The sequence below is a fragment of the Cervus elaphus genome, chromosome 11 (assembly GCF_910594005.1).
Source record: "Cervus elaphus chromosome 11, mCerEla1.1, whole genome shotgun sequence".
NCBI classification, from domain to species: domain Eukaryota; kingdom Metazoa; phylum Chordata; class Mammalia; order Artiodactyla; family Cervidae; genus Cervus; species Cervus elaphus.
The window spans coordinates 2,047,514-2,070,365 of NC_057825.1; the positions used below are offsets into that span (position 1 = coordinate 2,047,514).

A 22,852-nucleotide genomic window follows, 5' to 3' on the forward strand; every position below is an offset into this window, starting at 1 on the left:
AGGCCCCTGGCTCAGCACCCGCCTCGCTGTGTGGCCCCAGCTCGGCCCCTCACCCTCTCTGAGCATCCACTTCCTCATCCAAAAGAGACGTGTCTCCAGGGCCCCTCCCCTGCTGGCAGGCGACAGGCTGACACCACGCCGGGGCGAGGCCTGACCACAGGTTCCCAGGGCCCCAGGCCCCACCCCGAGGGGGACAGGGCTGGGGTCTGCGGCGGCAGCCGGCAGGGAAGGCGGGCCCGAGACCCTCTCCTCCTCCCCTTCACCCAGAGCCCGCAGGGTCCCCTCGGGGGATCAGAGCCTGGGCGGTGTGCCCGAGGCTGCACAGCTCAGCACGGCAGGGTCTGGACCCGCCGCTGGGCTGGGGGTGGACTTCCCCACAGTACCAGCTCCTCCTAGACAGACCCAGCAGAATCCTAGGAAAATCGGGCAGCCCAGACGCCAGCTCCCAGCCCACTGCTGTGTGATCCCAGCAGGTCACTTGGCCTCTCTGGGCCCCAGCTTCGTCCGTAAGCAGTGAGAGTAAGAAAGTCCCCCGGGGAGGTCACAGGCCGGGCCCCAGGACTCCCCGAAGTCGAGGGCCTGCCGCACGGCGGGTGGTTAGTGAACCTGCAGCCCTCGTGGTCGCTGTCTGCCCACACAGCGCAGCCCCGGACTCAGGCCCGGGGGCAGGAGAAGAAAGAGGGGGGCCACCTGGCCCAACCTAAGGCTCCCCCCAACCCGCTCCCCGAGGTGCGCGGCTCAGTAACTACACGCCCACCAAGGGCAGCCTCTGGAGGGCACAGGGGCTCGGGCCCTTGGCCACCACCCGCTGCCACCAGACGGGCGTGTGCCTCCCCGGCGGGCACATGCCCGCTCCCGCCTCCTGCCCAGCCCACGGCCTCAGCGCAGACTCGAGGCCTGTGTTCGAATCCTGCCCTCCACGCCAGCGCCACCTGACTTCTACACAACAGGCAGGTCAGCAGGACGACGAGGCCTCAGAGTAAAGTCACCGGCCCTGAGGTCACGGCCTCCGCCCTGCCCCGGGGGGAGGTGGCGGAGCGGCGGTCTCTCTCGGTCTCCTGGGGGCGAGAAGGGGAAGCCGGGCACCCCAAGAGAAGGGCCCCGGCCGGGCCTGGAACCCGGCTCCTGACATTCGGTCCTGTGACGGCGGCAGGATGTTGGGAAACCCGCAGGCACTGTTTCGACACTGCGGCCACGTCAGCGGCCGGTTTCGACACGCAGCGGCGCCCAGGAGGGCCTCGGCCTGCATCCTCGGGGTGCACGGACCGGCTGGGCCATGGTGAAGGTGCAGAGGCCGCCCCCCCGGCCCTGGGCCGCCACAGCCCCCACAGGCCTGCTCCGCCCCGAGCTTCGTGCGGCCCTGACGGACCCGGCGCTCGGGGAGAGCACATCCCAGAGAGCGAGCGTGCCCCGCAGTCGGGGCCCCCCACCAGTCCTGGGGCAGGACAGAACCGAGTCGGGAGGGCGCGGCCCGGCCCACCCAGGCCTCGCAGTCAGCACGGGGTCTGGCCGAGCCTGCGTGCGGCCCACGTCCCTTGGCTGAACATCGAGGGAAGACGGGAGAAGCCAGGACAGCAGCTGCCGCCCAAGGGCACCCCTGCTGCCCAGAAGGGACCTGCTGAGCCCACCTCAGAGGAGGACATGAGGGGCCCAAGGCCGCGCCCGAAGGAGCAGGGCAGCGGGGACCCCCCCCATGCGGCCAGTGGGAGGGGAGGGCGAGCTGGGGTGGGGGTCAGCCTCGGGGGGACATCCCTCTCCCTGTGCCCCCGGGGCTGACGCGGTACTCTGTCCACATGCCCAAGGCCCCAGCCCCTGCAGACCCCAGGAGCCTGCCAGCCCCCCAGCGCCGGGGACCGAGGGTCCCAGCACAGCCGCCCACGGTGCAGGCCTGGCACCGCCTCGCCCTGGGCCCTCGGGACACATCCAGGACCACTTGGGGCGGGGACGGGGGCCGAGGGACACGGCAGCGCTCCCCCCACAGTGACTGCACCCTCACCCGGCCACTCGGCCTGATGGTGCCCCCAGCAGCATCGCCTCTCAGCACACGTGGCCCTGCAGTCGTGAGGTTCCCTCTCCGCAGCACGCCCTCCGGGGTCTCAACTCAGCCCACCCTGCAGACTGGCCACACAGGGGGCTCCGTGGGCCAGCATGTCTACTCAGGTACCCCCACCAGTGGCCAGCACGACGCCCAGCCGGCTCTCAGAGCCAGCTCACGGGCAACCAGGAAGGACGGCGGCTCTAAAATCCTGAAAGACTTGACGCGGCCGGCGGTGCCCACAGAGACACAGAATTTCAAACGCTGCACCCTCATCAGGAGGGCCCCAGGCGCCTCCCACACATGGGGTGCTGTTCTAGATCCGGGGACACGGCAGAGCAGTCACTGGGGGGATGGAGTGCAAACCTGCACAGAAATGAGGCCGGTAATCGGGATGCGTGGTCTGCACGCAGTGGCAGGCAAGGCCCGGAAGAGGCCCCACGCCCCGAGCAGCAGGAACGGCAGCCAGAGGGCTCCCCGGGGGAGCGCAGGGTCAGCCGGGCTCACTCAGGCCCGAGGCTCCCCCAGGACCCGCGGAGGAGGGCTGTCACCCCACGTGCCCTCGGAAGCCCCTGGACACGTTCCCTCGGGGACAGACAGGTCTGTCCTCCCTGTTCCCAGGCAAAATGACCGGGATGCCCTCCCCCGGCGCCCAGGCTGGGCCTTCAGACCAGCAGGATCCGAAAGCCGAGAGGGATGAGGGGCGCACACCCTCGGCAGGATGCAGCACTGCAGACACCGCGCTGGCCACACGGGGACACGCGGCTCTCTGTGCACAGGCCCGCGTGCACGCATGCCTGTCCTACGGGGCAGGGCGAGCCTCCAGGTGAAACAGGCCTCGCACCTGGCCCCCACCTCCCTTCCCACCTCTGAACCGCGAGGCTGCAGGAGACAGGGCCCACCAGCGCAAGAGGGGACGGGACTCCCCGAGGCCACTCAGCCATCCCCGGCTGGACCTTGGAGCCAGGCCCAGGGCCCCCAAACCTCTGCAGCCCCCAAGGGGTCAGGGGGCCCTGGAGAGAGGGAGTGGGGACCTCACAGGGACAGGGCGACGGGGCCCCAGAGACCACGGTCTCTCAGGCGCCCACACGCGTGCACCGCCCGCAGGATGGAGCCCCGTTTCACTCAGTGAGACAGCCAGCCCTCCGCACCTTCTGCCAGCAGGCCCTGCCGCCGAGAGGTGCACGTCTAGCGCACCCCAGTGCCGGGCGGTCCCCCAGGCGGGGCAGACTGGCCTCAGGCGGAAGCCCCTGGCCCCCGGGGACGAACCCATCAGAGCCCTGGGGCAGAGTGAGAGCCGTGGCCCCCGTCCCCAAAGGGGCCCCGCCTCCTCCGGGGGCCTGGTCGTGCCTCTGTCGAGCCCCGGCCGACCGTCCGCTGAGCCCGGGGTGGGGGGCACGGGACACTGCGAGTCACGAGTCCAGAGCAGGCGGGGCCACCACCGCGGGTCCTCCTCCAGGGGAGGCGGCTGCCGCGGGGACGGGGCTCCTGGAGACACGGCCGGGGGGGGGGTTTTGATTTCAGGCCTCCCCCCACCCCGCCCTCCCACCCGCACGTCATGTAAGTGACGAGGGGGAAGGAGCCTCCGTAGCTGAAGGACTGGAAGCAGGTGAGACACCGCAGCCGCTCCCAGGCTGAAGGCCTGCGCTTCTTCCAACCGCAAACCCGACTCAGGCCAGCCAAGCTCCCGCCACCGCCCCTCAGACAGTGGGAAGAGTCCCGAGAGGGCAGCGGAGACCCCGGTCCATCCATCCCCACTGCAGCCGCGCTCGGGCCACCCGGGCCTGGAGCCCAGCCCACACGCTGGCTCCCCCAGGGCGAGAGCGAGCCGGGCTGCTGACCGACAAGAAGGCGGGAAGGCCCTGCGCTGAGGATCTCTGGGGGGCGGGCCTGCAGCTGACGCTGGGGAGCTGGGGCACCGTTAGCTTAACCAGCAGCCCTGCAGGATCAGCAGGGCTGGCTGAGCGGGGCCGGGGAGCCAGCGTGGCTGCCGGAGCCCAGTCCCCGGCGACACCTGGCGAGGAAGAGGAGCCCAGAGGCATGAGGGGGTGCACACCAGGAAGGCCGGCCGGGGAAAGCCCACCACACCCACCCGGGGTGGCCCACGGCCGGGCAGAGGCTCAAGCCGCCCACACGCAGCTGGCTCCCCGGCCGGCTGCTCTGAGCCCCCTGCCCTGGACGCCCGAGACCACCATCCGGCCACCCCTCCAGGGCACCGAGGCAGGGGGCAGCCCTTGGTCCCGGGGCAGGGCGAGCGACCCTCCGCTCCAGCCTCAGCCGCCCCCGCATCCACGCAGGGACCCCCTTCCCTCCAGACCCCAAGACCACATCTCCTCCCAGGCGCTGATTCTGGAGCAGGAAGACCAGGCCTGCCCAGCCCGCCCACGGGGGACACTTGACGGCCCCCCACAACGGGCCCTGCTACGCTGGCCCCAGGCAGGCCGCAGGCCTCGCGCTGCCCGAGGGGGCTCAGGCTGGAGGGGGGTCCGCATCCCCGTCCCGGGAGCCCGCCATAGGGGCGGCTGTGCCGCTGACACGAGGGGTAACGAGTTCCAGATGGTCCGGGGCGGGGGCGGGGACAGCCTGCTGAGGAAGCCCGACGGCCTGAGATAACGGGGAATTCTGAGCCCCGGCCAAGCCCCTGAACCCAGGGGGCAGCCAGCCCTGCAGAGGAGACCCTGCGCCCGCCCCGTGCACGCGGGTGTACGCCAGGGACCACCCAGGCGGTGCTGGCTCTGGAGATCCCCCCGCCCCCCCCGGGACCACGGACCCTCCCTGGCCGCCTCCCCCCGGGGCCTGGAGCCTCGCAGCCTCAGTCTCCCTGTGAGACCAGGCACCACACGGCCCCCGAGGCCCGGCCTGAGAGACGCTGACCAGTGCTAGCCCGCTGGCCCCGCCGGATAGGAAGGGGTGCGAGAAGCAGGCAGCAGACGGATCGGGCAAAACCCCAGACATCAAGACTCAGGCTCCTAGAGGTCGCTCACCTGGCCCCTGACCCGCCACCTCCAGGCCACCCTCAGGCTCACGCAGAGGGTTCAGGTTCATCAAGGCCGGGCGTTCGTGTGCGCCTCCCCCACCCACCCCCGGCATGGGACCGCTCCTCCAGCGTGGGCCTGACCCAGGCAGGATGGGTGGGGGGCCCTGTGAACGGAGCGGCGAGGTCTGCCCTGAGCACCTTCCCTTCCGTCCACAGAGCCTGCTGAGCCCTCCCCAAGCCCGCCCAAGCCCCTTGGAGCCCTCCCATGGAGAACCAAGAGCAGGTGTGAAACTGGTTCACCAGCGCCACCCCAGGCCCTCTGAGGGTCGGCAGGGCCCGCGTCACACTGTGTCCCCCACGGCAGAGTCCCCGGCCAAGCCCCTGAACCCGGGGGGCAGCCAGCCCTGCAGAGGAGACCCTGCGCCCGCCCCAGCACAGCGCCCACCGTCCACACGGGGCCAGCGTGAGGCCCGCAGAGGGGCCAGGACGCCCGGCCTCACCCTGGGGCCAACACTCACGCCAAAGCCCGTCCTCGGAAACGGGGTCGGCCCACGGCCTGAGCGTGCCAGGGCAGAGGGCCCACATGCCTGTCACCCGCCCAGGTGCCCCTGCCCCGGGGGCTGTCGGCCGGGCGCCAGCAGGCTCCCGTGTGTGGCCCTGAGTGCCCCGCCCCGTCTTTACAGCTGGGGTCTCCGAAAGGACCCTGGGAGACGACACGCGCCGTGGGGGGCTTTCCTGAGGCCTGCGTGCAGCTGGCTCAGTCATCGGGGCCTCCGTCTCTGCACCCCGACTCCGGCTACACGGCCCACCCAACGGTCACAGCCTTTACCACAGGGGCGGATGGGAACAGCCCTCTGCAGTCTCAGCCTCCTCATGTGAAAGGGGAGGGGGTGGAAGGGGGGAAGGAATCGGAGAGCCTCGTCTGTAACGTCCACAAGCTGGGGCGGTGAGTCCGGAGCCTGCGACCCACCCCACCAGGACACATGGGTTCCCGCCCCACAGCGTCCGCGCCTGGGCCTGGGACAAGTGGGCAAGACACCGTGGGCCTCGGAAGCTCAGCTCAGGTCGAGATTTACGGGGAAAGACCGTCATGCCATCCAGGTAGAAGAATCTAGAAAGTGGGAGGGAGGGGGCCGGGGGGAGGAGGGGCGGAGAAGACCCAGCACAGCCGGGGAGTGCCCGGCAACCACCCCCGCCTCACCGCCTGCCCCCATTCCGGGGATGTGCTGTTCTCTCCTCAGACCGTCAAGTTCTCAGGAAAGGCTTCTCCCCCTAAACTGCTAAAGTAAGTGGAAGTGACAGCGTCACCGCCCGAGGTTTCCGCTAAGGGCGGCATGACTGTGTTTACCCAAAACTCACACCACCTGCGTCTGCCCGAAAGCCGGGGCCCTGCCCGCCCCCGCATCTGCTGGCAGTGGGCGTTGCCCTGGACCAGGTGGCCAGGGGGCCCCCAGGACCCAGCGACCTCACGCCTCCGAGGGCTGGGCCGAGGCGGACGGGGCTGCCGCCGAGTCAGCTGAGTGACGTCGTCGTTCAGTCGGGCGGTCGTGTCCAACTCTGCAGCCCCGCGGACTGCAGCCCGCCAGACTCCTCTGTCCAAGGGATTTCCCGGGCAGGAACACGGGGGTGGGCTGCCATTCCACTCTCCAGGGCATCTCCCTAAACCAGCGCTGCAGAAGGGCTCTTTCCTGCTGAGGCCCCAGTGAATGCCCCTGGCCGAGCAGAACCGTGCCTGGCGTGGCCCAGCACACGGGCTCCCAGCGCTGTGGTCACCACAGCCTCGCCACAGGACCCCCCGTCCACGTGCACCGTCCGCGTCTTCCTGGACGCAGGGCCAGCGAGCCGCAGACACAGGCACCCCCGCAGGGCGACCGCTGACCAGCACCAGCAGAGCGGCCGCGGGACCCACCCCAGGCCCACTGGGGCCGGCGCTTAGACGGGAAACCAGTGGGCTGTGACACTGGCTGATCACCTAAGTGGACACCTTTCCACCTCTCCCCTCCGGCGGGGAGGAGGGTGGGCAGACAAGGCCAGAGTCTCCTAGGCCCACCACCTGTCTCCCGGGGAAGGGGCCCCTCTGAGGTCACCCTGCCGCCCCCAGGCTGTGCAGGGGCAGGGGGCAGCGAGGTCCTGCTGCCCGTTCGCCCGCGGCCACCGCTCACAGGGCATCCCTCCCCCCAGGCGGCTCCCCACCCACAGGCAGAGCCCTGCAGGAAACAAGCGCCCAGCACCCCGGGGTAACCATCCGTCCCCGACCTGCAGCGGGGGACGGGGTGGGGTGGCAGCTCTGCAGCCCCGCCCCGTCCTCCCCTAAGGACAGCTCCCAGCCATGGACACCTCGGGCCCCCGGAACACGGTGTGGGAGCCAGGCTGCGGCGGGGGGCAGGGCTGCTGGCGGAGGAGAAGACCACCCCCCCACCTCCCGCTCGGAGCCCAGGAGCCAGCCACAGCCACACCAGAGACAAAAGGCTCAACGAAGACCCTGCGGCTGACCCTGGGAACCTCCAATCTCTCCTGCTCGGGGGCAACTCGCGTGACCCCAGGCCCAGCCCGGCACCCGCCACCCCAGGGATGAAAGGTGGCTCTCAGCGCACCCGCCGAGGCCAGCGCCAGCTGCCACTGGGCGCACCCTGGGGACAAGCCCAGCCTGGCAGGGCCGGGGAGGCAGGGAGGCCCCTGCACGCGTCAGACCAGGAGGAAGCCCAAGGCACTCGGGCTGGGAGCTCGCTCTGGAACTTTCCACCTCCACCTGGCCATGTGGGCAGGCGGCGGATCAACCCTGAGCGCCCACAGGCCTGATCCCAAACCAGGAACCTCCGCCATGCCCCAGATTTTAACCAGATCCATCAGGCACTTGCTCAGCAATTCAGTTTAGTCACTCAGTCGTGTCTGGCTCTTTGCGACCCCAAGGACCGCAGCACGCCGGGCGGGACACAGGTTACAGCACTGAAAGCTCGTCACCGACAGATGGAGGCCTGATGCGGCGGGCGCCCCAGCTCCCGGTGAATCGAGTGCATCTCATCCCCGTGGCCTCCTGGCCACAGCTGTCCCACCCCCGCCAGGGCGGACTCGGGCTGGGGAGAGTGAGGGGCGGTGGGTGGCCATGCAGGGAGGGACCCCAGGGCCAGACGCCGCGGGCCAGGCCCTGAAACGCGCCTCGGCACTCAGGGGCCTGCAGCCCAGCGGGTCACGGGCCGGGCAGTGTCGGGGCCGGCCTGGGGGCAGCCGCCCCGCCTCTAGGGAGGCCTGCACTTTCCGAACCATGTCACTGAGCTCTCCAAGTTTCCTCCTGGCTCCAAGACCAGGTGCCAGGCCCAGAGAAAGCTCCAGAAGTAATTAGTCGAATGAATTAGCAACACGGTCACTACGTTACCCTGATGAGTCAGATGCCAAGGCATGTGGGAAAGTCAAGTCCAACACCGCAAGGCCACTGGCTCCCATCAGATAAAACCCCAGCAGAGCCCAGACGAGGCACTAGCCACAGCAGGTTCGAAGGGAGTCAGGCCTTCCAAGACCCCACCGAGGTGTCTCCCCGACCCCAGACCACAGCCAGCGTGGGGCTCGCCTGGGGCTCTGACAGCCCCTGGAGATGGGCCGGACTCCCAGCCTGGGACCCCGTCCCCCAGACGCCCAACAGTGCAGCTCAGAACCCACCTCAGTGCCATGTGACCACCGTCCCCCCAGGCCAAGGTCCCAGGTCTTGGCCAGGCCAGGGGGCAGCCCCCCACACCCAGGATCCCCAGACCTTGGACGGGGCTATTGCTTCCAGGAGGTGCTGACCAGAACTCCCCCGCCCTGGGTGGTCCCAGATCCCAGGCTGCCCCCCAGACAAGGCAGCCCTGTGACTGAAACGCCTCTCATCTGCAGGACCGAGAGAAACCACTCGGTGGGCTTGAGAGTGGCTCAGACCGGGGGCCTGGGGCGGGTGCTGCACACATGCGGTCCTCACCGCCAGGCCTCTGGGGAAGGAAGCAGACACAAGGATGCAGACTTGAACTTGGGACTTCTGCAAGGCCACAGGGCAGAGCCGGGCTCACGGCCACAGCACGGTCCCGTGACCAGCGGGCAGGGAGGGGAAGGAACAGCTGCTTCCTGCCAACTCCGCCCCGGCCCGACGACAGGGAGTCTGCAGCCTGTCACCGGCTCGGGCAGCGGCCGGATGCCGACCCCGCGCCCCAGGGCCTGGGCAGGCCACCGAGTGGCTCTCAGCCCGGCCCAGGAGCCCCGGGCCCCCCAGGCAGGACAACGAAAGCAAAGGGGCTTTGGGTCAGAGCCGGGGGCTTGAAGCGGCTGTGGGAACACCAGCCCAGACAGCGGGGCTGAAGGCCACAGCAAGCCGCCCCACCAGGCGCCTGGCCCCCCCAGCCCCACCGCCGGGTCTGGCTCCTCACCCCTTTCCAACCCGGGATCCCGGGGTCCCCAGACCCTCCACCCTGACCCCTGGTGGGGGCAACAAGGCGTCTCGGAGTGTGAGCCCCTTCCCTTCGCAGGCCAGGCCCACCAGAGCCCCCAGGCTGCCCCCAGACAGCCAGCCAGAGGCAGCCCGCGAGGGAAACGGACAGGACGTGGGCTGGGGTCCCCAGGGCAGGCGTAGGACCTCCAGAGCCTCGGCCTGTGTTTGGACGGTGGACACGGAGGAGGGGCCGCCTGCTTCCCGCCCCCAGGAGGGCTCACCAAGGCCGGTCCCGTCCCCGGCCACGTGTACCTGCCCCCCGGAAGGGATCCGGCCACAAATGCTGACTGTGTTTATTATTATTATTTGTTTATAGCAGAGAAGGCGAGGGGTCTGTCTCAACCAGTCCTCAGGAAGACTCAAACCCAGGCCCACTGATGGGGCTGGGAGGGCCGGGGAAGGGACCACCCTCCCCGGCGGCAGGAGCACCAGGGAGCCAAGAGGGATGAGGGGGAAGGGGAGCGAAGCCCGAGGAGAAAGGCGCCTGGGGAGGGCGGGCCGCCCCGCACGGCCAGCCAGCTGGTTGCTGTTGAACTCTGACCACAAGGCGCCCTCCCAACACGAAGCCCACGGGCACCCCGCCACGGGAGACCACCGAAGCCGCCGGCCCTGCAGCCTCCCAGGCTCTGAACGGCCTCAGGCACCCACCGCCGGGCTTCAGTTTCCGCAGGGGCCAAGGGGAAAGGCAGCTTCCAAGTCCGGTTCCAAGACGCCCTCGCTCGGGAGGGCCGGGGACACCCAGCCCGGCCCCAACAGCAGCGCCGCGGCCTCCGTTCCTGTCCCAGTGATGGACAGGGGCACCCCCGCCAGCCCCCTGGTCTCCGCTGTTGACCCTGCGTCCTCCTGGCCTCACCTGGAGCCTCTCCTTTACCAGGGGGTGTTCACACGCCCTCTGCACCCAAGCCTGCACCCGCTGAAGCGTAAGCCGCCTGGCCATCCCGCCGTGGCCCCCGGGGCTCTCCCGCACCCCTTATTTCCTTGTGGCTTCCTGGGCGCCGAGGGATCCTGGGGCCACCTCCTGAGCCCACGCGGTGAACGGTGAGCGGCAGGGCTCCTGGTCCTCTGCCCACGTGCCCAGCACACTCACACGAAGACCAAGCTCAGAACTGCCGACACACCCAAGGCCAGCCCGCGGCCTCGCGGACACCCCAGCCCCGGCCCCCCGGCCCCATCCTGCAGACAGCAGGGCAGGGCAGGGAGACTCAGGGCAACAGCAGCAAACAGTGCCCGCAAGGCCGGGTCCTGCAGAATCCTCTGCCACTGGACCTCGCCGACTCCTGCATGTGACACAGCCAGGGCGCCCAGGACCTCGAGTCAGACCCCACAAAGCCCTCTGGGGCCGGGACCCCCCCTGCCCTCAGGTCTGGCCTCCCCGCAAGAACCCAGAATTCCTTTTTCGTCTCTCGGCCTCTTGCGCTTGCTGTCCCCCGGCCCCCACCCACTCCCCCATCTAGACCTACAGGTTGCTGCCTCCTCCAGGAAGGCTCCCCTCAAGCTCCACCCCAGCCCAGGCTGATGGAGGCCCTTTCATGCTGGACAGCAGCTGCCCACGTCCCGCCTGTCGCCCCAACTCAACTCTGAGCCCTCACTGACCTCCTGCCTGAAAGTGGCCACTGACGGCCTGGCGAGCCCCCTGTCCAGCCCAGAGCCCAGCAGGCCAGGACACTCACAGGCGAGGACACACAGGCTGGGCCGGACAGAACGCGGCAGCCTGGGCTCTGACCCGAGGATGGGGTTACAGCTGGCTCCTTCCTCGGCCAGGGCCACTCTTGTAAGTGACACACGGCCTCCCACGGGGACCCCTCTGAAGGGCAAGCGACCAAGGTCTGTCCACAGGAACACGCGTGGGGGGTCACGCACCCAAAGGATCCCACGCCCCCCACGCTCCAGCCCGCCCACCCCAGCCCGCCTCCCCATGTTCCCCAGCATCATGGACGCCTGGCCACCCTGGGCTCCTCCTCGGCCAGCACTGACCACTCCCTGCCCCAAGCTGCCCCACATTCTCGTCCTCTGATAACACAAGTCACAGGCTGCGGGGGCAAAACTGATCATCGTCCGGACAAAACGCCGTTTTCGCTGCATTTTCTAGGAATGCGTGCTCCGCCCCGAGCGTGGCCCTCAGTGCTTATTTCCGGCACATGTCTGCCTCCCGGAAGGTCCCAGCACTCCTTCCCTCCACCCTGCTCAGGGCTGCGTCCCCCGCAGCACCCCAGGCTCGCGGGGCCTGGCTGGCACCACCCTGGGCCTGCACGACCCCTGCACACAGGACCCCCCCCCCCGCTTCCAACCCCACCCCAGGGGCCTAGGAGGAAACTGAGGCTGCGAAGGGGGGGTCCTGACGTCACACAGCTGTGGGACGAGGGCGGGGGGAAGGTCCTCCCAGTGCAGGCTCCCCTCCTGGCCCCCAGACCCCCTCTCCCCAGAACAGGGCCGGGCGCAGGCGGGAGGGTGCAGGCCAGTTTCTCCTCGGGGGGCGGGGGGGGGGGCGGTGTGGGGAGCAGGCCCTCCACCGGGAGCAGGATCCAAACCCGTCCGACCGCCCCGGACGACTATCTCTCGATCACATTTCTCAACCCAGCCCCGAGCGAGCACACGATTACGACAGGCAGGCCGGGGCCGATAAGGAGGCGTGGGGTGCGGGCTGGGGGCTGGGGCCGCCTGCAGGGCGGGGAGGGAGGCAGGTGAGGGGCCCCAGGAGACGCCCTCCAGCAGGATGGGGGCCGAGGGGGGCCCGGCAAGAGGAGGCCTTTCCCAGCCGCGTGGGCACAGGTGCGGCCGCCCAAGCTGCGACCACGCCCCAGCAGGACCCTGATAGACTCCACCCTTCCCGCCTGAAGCCCTGCAGTGTCTGGCCAAGAACCAGTGAACAGGAGCGTGTGCCCCCGGGCCGGGCACTCAGGGCCTTCAGCTGGGGGCAGGGAGGCCCCAACCCCGCCCCACAGGCCCCCACTCTGCACAGGGGCCGCCCTCCTCGCAGGGCTGCGTTCCTGGCACCCCCACCTCCCCTTGGACTGACCTCCAGGGAGTCTTATACCCAGCACGGCGAATCCAGCCCAAGACCCGGTCCAGGGACCCCAGGCCCCGCGGCCACGTGAACCAGGCCGATCCCACCACCGCCCAGAGAACCAGCAAGGCAGCAGCAGCGTATGCGGCCCACGTCGGCAACCAGGAAGCTGAGTGTGGCAGGGTGGGTTAAGGAGCTTGCCCACAGGCCCCCTGCTCCCGAGTGGGTGACCCACAGAAGCCTGACACCACCCCAACTCGGGACAAGTCTAGCCAGCTGGGGTGGAGAAGCTGGGTGAAGACAGGCCACCTCCTAAGAAGGCCCCCAGCCCTCCAGGGGAGGCAAGGGAAGGTGCAAAAGCCAGCAGGGTCCATGCTTCCGGTCAGCGGGGAAAGGAGACTTGGTCTGAGCCAGTGAGAGCTCTGGGGGACCCCTCTCTGGCTCCCCTTGGACACATGACCCTGCCCCTCTTCAGGGACATCAAAGCCCAGCAGCCATCCCAGACCTCACCCCCGTCCCCAACCTAACTGTGGTCAACTCCGCCGCTTCCCGCCCCCGCCACCACCAAGGGCTTATGGGACACCTGGGAGCAGCCCAGCCGCTCCCAGACTCTGCCCCCCCTGGGACTAGATCGCTGCAAAGCTTTCCAAAAAATGCAGACTCCAGGGCAGAGCAGAGGCAGGGCCTGGGAGGGACTCCACACACAGCTGCAGGTTGCACAACGGGCCAGGCCCCTACCTGCCTCCGCCGTGTTGCAAGGACCCGCCGCCCTTCAGGCTGGGGAACAGGGTGAGGGCGGAGGCGGTACCGCCCCCCCCCCCCAGGGGGCAGCGGGCAGGGGTCCAGGCCTCCCCGGCCTCGGGCACTCGCCCCGGCCACAGAGGATCCTGTGCAAACCGCCCCGGGCAGCCGCCACCCCATCCCTTCTCTCCCGGGCTCTGCTGACCCCCGAACTCTGGGCCTCCCCTCCCCACCCCACCGGACAGTGAAGCCCAAACAAGCGGAGATCAGAACCTGAGCGGACAAGCAGCAGGGCCCGCGCTGGCTGACCGAGAGCCCCTCACCTCCCCGCCTCCCACGGCCAGATCCGGAAACGGGTGGGGGGCGCCCGACGTCTCCCTGACCAGCAGTGAGGGTCCCACTTGCCTTCATCGTCTGTCCTCTGGTTGACAGGGTTCCCAGCCCCCGCCTGGCCCAGCCCCCCGGCCACTGCTCCCACTGACCCTGGGGACCCACAGCCCCCCAGGGACCTGGGCCTGCAGTTCCCCAGGTGAGGAAGAAAGAGCCCCGGGGCAGAGACAGGCAGGGGGAGCCAGGCACGGTGTGCGGGGGTCCTGACTGCAGGAAGCGTGGCCCCAGCCACCCTGAACCCCGGAGGCCAAGAGAGGACACACACCCCTCCTTCAATCACAGGTCCCGGCGCTTCTGGAACAGACCCAGCTCTTGAGCTCCCTGAGGGCAGAGGAGCCAGCCCCGGGAGTCCCCCTGGTCCAGACACCCCGCAGCGCTGGGGCAGGCCCCCCGACTCCCAGCGGACACGTCCTGGTGGCCCCAGGCCCTGCAGGCCCACGCTCATCACCTGGAAGGCCCACGGGCGCTGGCAGGGGAGTCGGAGTGCACAGGCCTGGGGGATGGGACGGGAGCCAAGATCAGGGACTCAGATAAGCATCGCCTGAGGAGCGAGGAGGGCCCGGGGCGCGGGGCGCGGCCTGACCCAGATCTGAGACTTTCAGCAACAGCAGAGCTCCCGAAGATGCAGATCTCCTGGGAACCACACATGCCCGCCCCCGCCACACGCACGCGCGCGCACACGCACATGCATGCACATGCACACACGTGCACACACATGCACGCACACAGCACTCACGCAAACGCACGCACGCACATGCACGCACACGCCACTCACGCAAACACACGCACACGACCGCACACGCACGCACACACGCGCACACACGCACGCACACAGCTACAGGAAGGGCACCGGGAGCTGCTGGCCCAGCTGCACGTCAGCGTCACCCAGGGCCGCTGGGGAGCCCGGCTCCAAGGCTGCTGCCCTCCTTGGGCTAGGCCGTGGTCCAGACACCGCAGTTCTGAAAGCTCCCCTCTTTCAAAGGCGGGCAGCCCGGTGGGGGACGCCCTAACTGGGTCAGAGCTACAGCTAACTCAGCCTCACACTTCACTGAGCCCACAGGCCTTCTCACGCCAGGCCGACCGCTCAGGAGGGCAGACACAGAGTAACCCACAGCGGCATCTGGCTGCAAATTCTGCAGAAGTTACAGTGACAAGGGACCCGGCCTGGTCCCTCAGCTTCTGCGGAGAAAGCTCAGTTCCACTAGTTGCAGACAACGGCAGAGCCCGGGTCAGAACGACCCATGCCCTCCCCCCCGACGGCCGCACCTTCCCGAGGCCCCAGGCGGCCACGGCTGGCCGACCAGGGAGGCCTGCGGGCAGGGCCAGCCTGAGTCCCTGCTCGGGGGCCTCGAGACCTCTGCTCCCCAGAACGGCAGGCCCCAGCCCGCCCCCCTGCAGCCCCTTAGGGACCGTCCCCCGCTGCAGGTGCAGTTTCCTCAGGGCGCCCCCGGTGAGGCTTGGAGCGGTGTCTGGCAACGCCCCCGAGTCCTGCCAGCGCCGTCAGGGAGAGGTCAGGAAGCCCAGGTCACAGACAGCTCGGCTCACCCAGCCCTGGACATCAATTGCCCTCCGAAGGCCCCAGGAGGCTTCCAGGAGAAAAGGCCCTTCCCTGCCCGAGGCCAGGCATCACTGCCGGACGGAAGGCACCTCAGCCCTCCCGCCCTGGGGAGGGATGGCGGGGGGACAGGGCAGACGACCCTCTGACCTGGAAGAGGCAGGCTGTGTCCAGGCCACGCCTTCGGGAGGACTGGCAAATTGATGCACCGGGGCACAGAGTCCCCAAGAAGCAGATGGAGCCCCCCGGCCGTCAGGGCCCTTCCGCACGCAGGGGAAGGTGTGCTGAGGGCGGGCAGTGCCCCGGGCAGCCACGTGAGCGGACGCCAGCCTGACGCCCCCATGCGTGCTCAGAGGCACACACACACCACACACACACACACACGCACACACACGCACCACACACGCACGCACGCAGCCCAGGCCGCCAGGGCCCCCTCCGGCTCCGTCTGCCTGGCCCAGGGCCTCCCACACCCAGGGCCATCAGAAACTCCACCTTGTGGGGACATTCACGAGCACCATTCCAGCGCCCTTTAAATCATCTAAGAAAATAAACACGGCTCCTCCCCAGCTGAGCTCGCTTCCTGAGGCCCCAAAACTCCAGGTGCAGCCCGCCCCTCACAGCCCATGCAGTGTCCCCAGGGACATCCCCCAAGAGACCTCCCCCAAGGTGGCGGGCACCCTGCTCTCCAGGAGGACCGTGCCCGATGCGAGGGCCCTGTCCACCCCCCACGGCGTTCAGGGGAGGCTGAGGACCCACGGGAAGCTGCCCCGAGCCAGCCCTGCCCTCAGCCCCTCAGACAACCCCATGACACCCGCACCCCAACTCTGCCTCGCTGGGGAAACCGCCGCAGAGCCGGGCGGGAGCCGCCGGACGCAGCCAGGGCATGCGGCGCCCAGCGCCCGCTGGCAGCCGGGGATCAGTGCCGGCCCCGCCAAAGGAAAACACGAGGCCCGGCGGAGGGAGGCTGGAGGCTGGGTGGTCCAGACGCGCCGCCGCACACAGCCTACTCCTGGCGGGCGGCCACCTCTGCCCGCCGCTGGGCAGGGGCACAGTGGGGAGGAGCCGGGCAGCTCTGCCCAGTGCCGGGCCATCGTCCGTGGGCCTGGAGGGGACCCCAGCTGCCACCCCGGGGCCCAAGACACACCCGCGGGCCCCGACACAGCCCTGCAGACCCCAGGGTCCCAGCGAGCAACCACCGGGCCTGGTTGGACACCCCAGCCCAGCCCCTGCCCACCTGGAGTGGCAACGTCCCCCACGTCCAGGCTCCCCAACAGCCAGGGAGGCCTGGGGGCTCCCCGACCCCAGCTTGCCAAGCACCCAGCACATGCCTGGACAGGCCCAAGCCAGGCAGCCCTGGAGCCCAGAGCTGTCCCCACTGCACCCAAGCCCCTCGTCTCACTCAGGGGGCCCTCGGGACCACCGGAGCTCCCCCCGCTCCCACGCCAGGCCTCCTGACCTCAGCCCCAGGCGCACCCATCCTGACCCATGAACACACGGAGCCAGAGTCTGCACCCCCAGCCCCACACTCAGGGCAGAGTCTGCACCCCCAGCCCCACACTTAGGCCAGGACAACCCCACCAGCTCACACCAGACACAGCCCCACCAACACACGCCTGACACACACTCCCCTCACCAACACACGCCAGACACACGCACCCCTCACCAACACACGCCTGACACACGCACCCCTCACCAACACACCAGACACATGCTCCCCTCACCAACACACGCCTGACACACGCACCCCTCACCAACACCCGCCTGACACACGCACCCCTCACCAACACACCAGACATACACTCCCCTCACCAACACACGCCTGACACACGCACCCCTCACCAACACACGCCTGACACACGCACCCCTCACCAACACACGCCTGACACACGCACCCCTCACCAACACACCAGACACACGCTCCCCTCACCAACACACGCCTGACACACGCACCCCTCACCAACACACGCCTGACACACACACTCCCCGCCAACACACGCCTGACACACACACCCCAACAACACACGCCTGACACACACACCCCTCACCAACACACGCCAAACGCCCCCCGCCTGGCCAGTGCCGCAGCCCCCACGAATCTCCGAGGCCCCCCAGCACACCCACCCTGACAAATCCCGCTGGGCACCGGTCACCCCTCGTTCGGATGGTTAAAAATTCATTCACGCAGCAGATTCGTTATTACATCTCGGCCGTAATTAAAGAGGCCGCACAGCGGCATTTTAAACAGCAATGTCACTTTCTAATTGACAAGGCTCCATTAACGAGAAAAAGACTCAAACGGGGCTGAAATGGAGCCAGCGCCCCTCCTCCACCCGGGTGGGGGACGATGGTTCGGCTTCAATTTTTAATCCACTGATGAAATATTCACAGGCCCGAGAGGGGATCACATTTCCCAGGGCGTCGGATCCCTGCCACTATAGGGGCTTCTGAGCTGGGAGGGCACCGAGGTTGGGGTGACGCGGTCAGGACGGGCCTGGACACCTGCCCGCCCCCCGCCAGCACAGTCCCATCGCTTGGGCCACGCGCGCCTCCCTGCCCGGCGTCCTGCCCCGGGCCCACAGACCCCGAGAGGGGGCGAGTCCCCGGAGGGGAGCAAGGGACCCAAGGCCACCAGCAGTGACCCCGACCTCCTGTTTCCGGTCCTGCCTTGTCTGGACCTCCAGGGCCAGCCCGCCCGCAGGAGAGTCAGCACCTGCCCAGAGCCATCACTTCCTAAGGGGACCAGAGGGTGGCCTCTGCTGCCAGCATCTGCTCCCAAGCGGGCAGGCAGACCTCACGGTGTGAACGCTCCTCCCGACGGCTGCGTCGGCTGCCGTTTTACAGGCGGGGATGCTGAGGCAGGAGGCCCTGGTGGCCCTCGCGGGGCGTCTGCCCACCTCACCTGGGAGCAGGGAACGGCCAGCTGAGAACACAGATGAGGACAGGGGGACCCGGGACCCGAGCCCCCCTGCAACATGGCCCCGGGTGCCGTGGGGCGGGCGAGGAGCCGGGCCCACCTCCCTCCCGCCTGCCTCCCGACCCAGGAGGAAAACATCCGGGATGAGCTACCGCCCAGGGTGGGAGAGACAGTGAACAAGATCACCACGCAGCCGGCCAGGCGCCCACATGGCGACCCCGGCTGCAGGTCTGGGAACGTCCGCCGGCCACATGCCCGCTGGGCCTCCAAGGAGGAAGACTCTGCATGGAAACTGCCAGACTCCAAGGAGCAGGAGCCCGCGGCAGGCGGCCCCCGGGGGGCCCCGGCCACCTACCAGCTGCCAGGGGCCTCTGCTCCGCCCAGCTGCAAAAGCAAGATGGGCAGTCGCCTCCACGAACGAGGGGCCTGAGGCTCGGAGGGACCAGGGCAGGCAGGTGGGGCAGGCCGGGGTCTCTAACCGCAGCAGTGCGTCTGACCCTGCACCCCAGGGCAGGCAGATGGGGCAGGCCGGGCGTCTCTAACTCCTGCACCCTGCACTGCCCGCCCCCGAGGCTCCCGGGGGCCCGTGCTCTCCACCAGCCCACCTCCGCCGCAGCGGGCAGCATCCACACATCCTGCCGTGCGAGCTGACGCTGACCAGCTGCCCAGCCAGCCTGGACAGGTCATTTAATCACAGCCGCGATCAGCACGGCATCTCCTGGTATCACTGGGCAGGCGCGCCGCCCGGCCATCTGGACACCCACCCCTCCGGACCCCGGGCCTGCGCATACCCTGGACAGAGGCGTGTGCCCGGGGAGGGTGGCGGGGGTCCCGCGGGGCAGGAGGGGGCAGCGTTCCTGGCAGGATGCTGGCTTGAGTCCCCGCCCGAGCCCCCGAGCCAGCCTCCGCGCCCTCCTCCGAGAGGCACGGCCCCCTCCCCAGCGCCCCCAGAAGGCCGCAAGCCCCTGTCCGCTGGCTCCTCCTCCACCAGGAGGGCACCCCCACCCTAAGCCCACCGAGCCCTCCCCGAGGCGGGGTCGCTCCCTGCCCAGAGCCGCCCTGCCCAGATGTCCAGGCACAGCATCATCGGCGGGGGGACAGCCCCAGGCCCAGCCAGGCCCTTCTCCTAGGAGAGCCTCCACGCGGGCTCTCCGGGGCCAGGGCAGGACTCACGGGACCCCCACTCCGCCGTGAGCGCAGGGCCGACGTGAACCCACTCGTCACCCCCTCCCTCAGCGCGGGCCCTGCCTGCACCGCTAGTGACAGAACTGGGTCTCAGCCGACACGCCAGCCCCTGCCCGGAGCCGCTCTGCCCGCTGGCGCAACGCGGCGCCTCCCAGGGACGCTGCGGAGCCGGAGTCCGGGGTGAAGCCGGGCTGACTTCCCCGAGGTCGGGGGTCGGCCGGCGTTTCGGGGCCACTCTCGGGATTCTGCTCTCCCCACCCAGGTCCCAGTTGCCCCCCCACCCCAGTCGTCAAGCGCCCAGGCCCAGCGGGACGCCCCCCAGGGATGGACCTCGGGACAGGGAGGGGGTGCAAAAGCCGTGCAGGAGTGCCCCCCACCCCAGGAAGGCAGGCCCATAGCCAAGACGGGGTCAGCGGCCCCCGGGGCTCAGCCAGCAGTGCGGGGCTCCCCCAGCCCTGACCCAATGACCTGAGGCAGGGCCCCCTCGAGCCCCCCGCCCTCAGCGAGCACCCCTGCCCCCCCGGGAGCACGCTGCCAGCCCCCACCCCCCGGCCAAGGCCGCGCCCCCCCACACCAGCCAAGGCCACGCCGACAACCCGCCGCCTGCCCCCACGCTCGAGCTCCGGGGTCGTGCTGACCAAATGCCGCACCGAGGACACCCCACGCTCTGACCGCAGGTTCCGGCCCCAGCCCGGGTCGGTGTCCCAGGTCCTCCCACCTCCACGCGACCCCATGCAGCCCAACCGACCGCCTGGGACTCCACCCTTCCCACCACACCCCACAAACAGGACCCCGTCAGGCCCAAACCTCACAGGCACCCCAATTCCCAGAGAACCTCAACTCCCAGAGAACCCCAATTCCCAGAGTGCACCCCGATTCCCAGAGAAACCCGACACCCAGAGAACTCCAATTCCCAGCGGACACCCAATTCCCAGGGCCTCCAGTCCTGGCCTGTGGGATATGGCTCTAACCGCAGCCCAGTCCCACCATGCCTCCACCCCCAAGGCCACCAGCCCTCGGGGACTCGGGACCCCACCCTGACCCGGGGCCCCGTCTCTGCAGCAGCAGGGCTTCCCATGGCAGCCCCCGGCTCTGCCCCCCACCCACTGCACTGCGGTCAACCCGGGCCCCTGCGCTGACCCCGCTGGGCCGGCCTCACCCCCACCCCGGGGCCCCTGGATGGGCTGCCCCGAGCCCCCCCAGCACCGCCTGGCCACCCGTCTCGTCCGACCGTGCACCTCCAGCATCATCCCACGTACCCAGGATGCGGCCATCGTCACCGCAGGCCCCGCTCTCCTCTGGACGTGGGGGTGGGGCAGTCAGAGGGGAGCCCAGCTCCGAGCAGTTCCCCCGGGGGCCCCGCGTTCAGCAGACACCCAGACACCGTGAGGGCCGTCCCCCGCCCCCCAGCACCCGTCCATCGGGGCGGAGGGCGCGGTGTCGCCCCTCACCGCCCGGCCTCCCGGGATGGCGGCACCCCGCTCTGCGTGGGGGGCAGACAAAGGCAGGCCGGCCACCCCAAGCCCACAGTTCACCTCGGTCAACACCACGGCCAGCCAGGGCGTCCTCCGCCCAGTGATCTACATTTTTATTAAATCACAGGGGAAAATTAGAAACATTATTACTTCCCTCGGCCCTTAACTCTTTATCCGCCCCTGCGGCAGCACAGTCTGTCCGGGGAGACACCCCGGCCCCCACCCCAGCTCCACCTGCCCGTCGCCTCCCAGTGCTGGCCCCGGCCTCCCCCCCAGCCTGCGGGGGTACCCCCAAGCACAAGGCCTCCCCCACGGCCTAGGTCCTCTCGCAGGGCCGCAGTTCCGGCCAGTGCAGCCAAGGGGCAGCGTCTCCCCCGCCCCCGCACCAAGTCGGGCAGAGCACCTCCCCAGGCCCGGTCCTCCCACCCTGTGGCCGGGCCCAGCTGTCACCCCCCGCCCCGTGCCCACGCAGGAGACCCCCAGAGGTCACCCAGGGAGGACGCGGCGGGACGTGGCAGCCCCCAGAAGCCCCCACCCCCGCCCTCAGCCACGATCCTCCGTGTGTGAAGACCTGCGGTGCGGTGGCCACAGCCCCTGGGACCCCCGCGGACGCAGAGTCGGGCCCCGGTCGGGGGTTGGGACAGGGGCCCCACCAGCGAACCACCCGTGGACGTAGAGCCTCAGAAGGAAGGGCAGACTCAGGGGGTGAGTGGGGGCGAGGGCGATGGCGACCCCCACGCGGGGTGGGGAGGGGCCGCAGAGCGGCTGCAGGGCCGTCGGGAGGGAGGTTTCAGGGCAGACACAGCACGTGCTCGAAGGTTCTAGCAAACAGGAAGCAGAGCAGGAAGGCTGGTCCCACGGGAGCACAGATGCGTGCCCGGTCCAGGGCTGCGGCTTTGCCCCGAGGACCACGGCGTGGCGGAGGCGGGACCGCAGGACGACGGCACGACCCAGTCCGGCATTCCGGGATGGGTGAGCTAGCGCTGCAAGCACGCATCAGCCCCACGACCCACACCCACCCGCCGCCCCCTGCTCCCCACAGGGTCCCTACGCGGCAGGCGGGGGGAAGACACCCCAGATGCACAAGACAAGCGCCGTGGGTGTGGAGGGGGCCCTCCCAGGGGGGGCATCTAGGAGGGCTTCCCGTAGGAAGGGGCGTCCGGGCGCCGCCGGCTTGCCTCTGCGCCGGGAGGTGACCCAGATTTAGTCACGAATGAACAGGCTGGGAACGGGCCTCCAATGCCTCTCCACTTCCCGGCCGGCACTCCTCAGCTGTTCCCGCCCACCGCCCTCCCTGGGGCAGAGCCCCTCCCAGCTGATGCTTCTCAAACACCTCAAGGGGCCAAGCAGGCAGCTGCTGGTGGCACCGTCAGGGTGGGGGACACTGGGGTGGGGGACAGCAGTGGGGGGTCACCAGGGTGGGGGTCACCAGGAGTGGGGGTCACCGGGAGTGGGGGTCACCGGAGGCGGGGGTCACCGGGGGCGGGGGTCACCGGGGGCGGGGGTCACCGGGGATGGGGGTCACCGGGGGCGGGGTCACCGGGGGTGGGGGTCACCGGGGTGGGGGTCACCGGGGGTGGGGGTCACCGGGAGTGGGGGTCACCGGGGTGGGGGACACCAGGGTGGGGAGACACCGGGGCTGTTATTAGACTCTGGATTAAGACCTCCAGGAAGCACCAGGCCCAGAACGCAATGTCAGAGCAACAGAGATGGTCCTGCCAGACCCAAGCCCGTGGCTGCGGCCCCTGCTGCTGGAGGCTGCTGAGGCCAGGACTGCGGCTGCCCAACCTCAGGAACCAACCCCCCAGAGGGCCGCGTCCATTCTGGCCCCAGGTCTGGGCAGGAAGGGCCCCGAGCCCAGCAGGTGCCCCCACCGCTGCTGGCCCAGGAGACACGAAGCCCCATCTGCAGACGTGGCCCTTCCCTGGCACACACTGCGGTCGTGCAGACACCAGCTCTGAGACATCCCAGGGGGAGAGGCTGTGCCCCCCGACAGGCAAGGAGACGCTGCCTGAGGCCCTGAGACTGGACGCTCACAGTGGCTGCTGGGGCCACCCACTCCCATTTTCCAGGCAGAGGGGCCCCTGATCACTCCACCAGGCAAAGGGCCCTCCCGTTCA

At 69.5% G+C, this 22,852-nt stretch overlaps 1 protein-coding gene and 1 long non-coding RNA gene across 4 annotated transcripts in view; both read right to left on the reverse strand.

The window, feature by feature from the left end:
- The window catches only part of RXRA (retinoid X receptor alpha), a 92,326-nt gene that overhangs the window by 52,634 nt on the left and 16,840 nt on the right, over positions 1-22,852 (reverse strand). The gene's annotated exons all lie outside the window — the stretch shown is intronic.
- On the reverse strand, positions 5,754-22,116 carry LOC122702667. The gene is made up of 3 exons (XR_006343290.1): positions 20,517-22,116; positions 12,734-12,737; positions 5,754-5,764 (listed from the first exon to the last, which is right to left on the reverse strand). It is a non-coding gene; the product is annotated as an uncharacterized LOC122702667 (long non-coding RNA).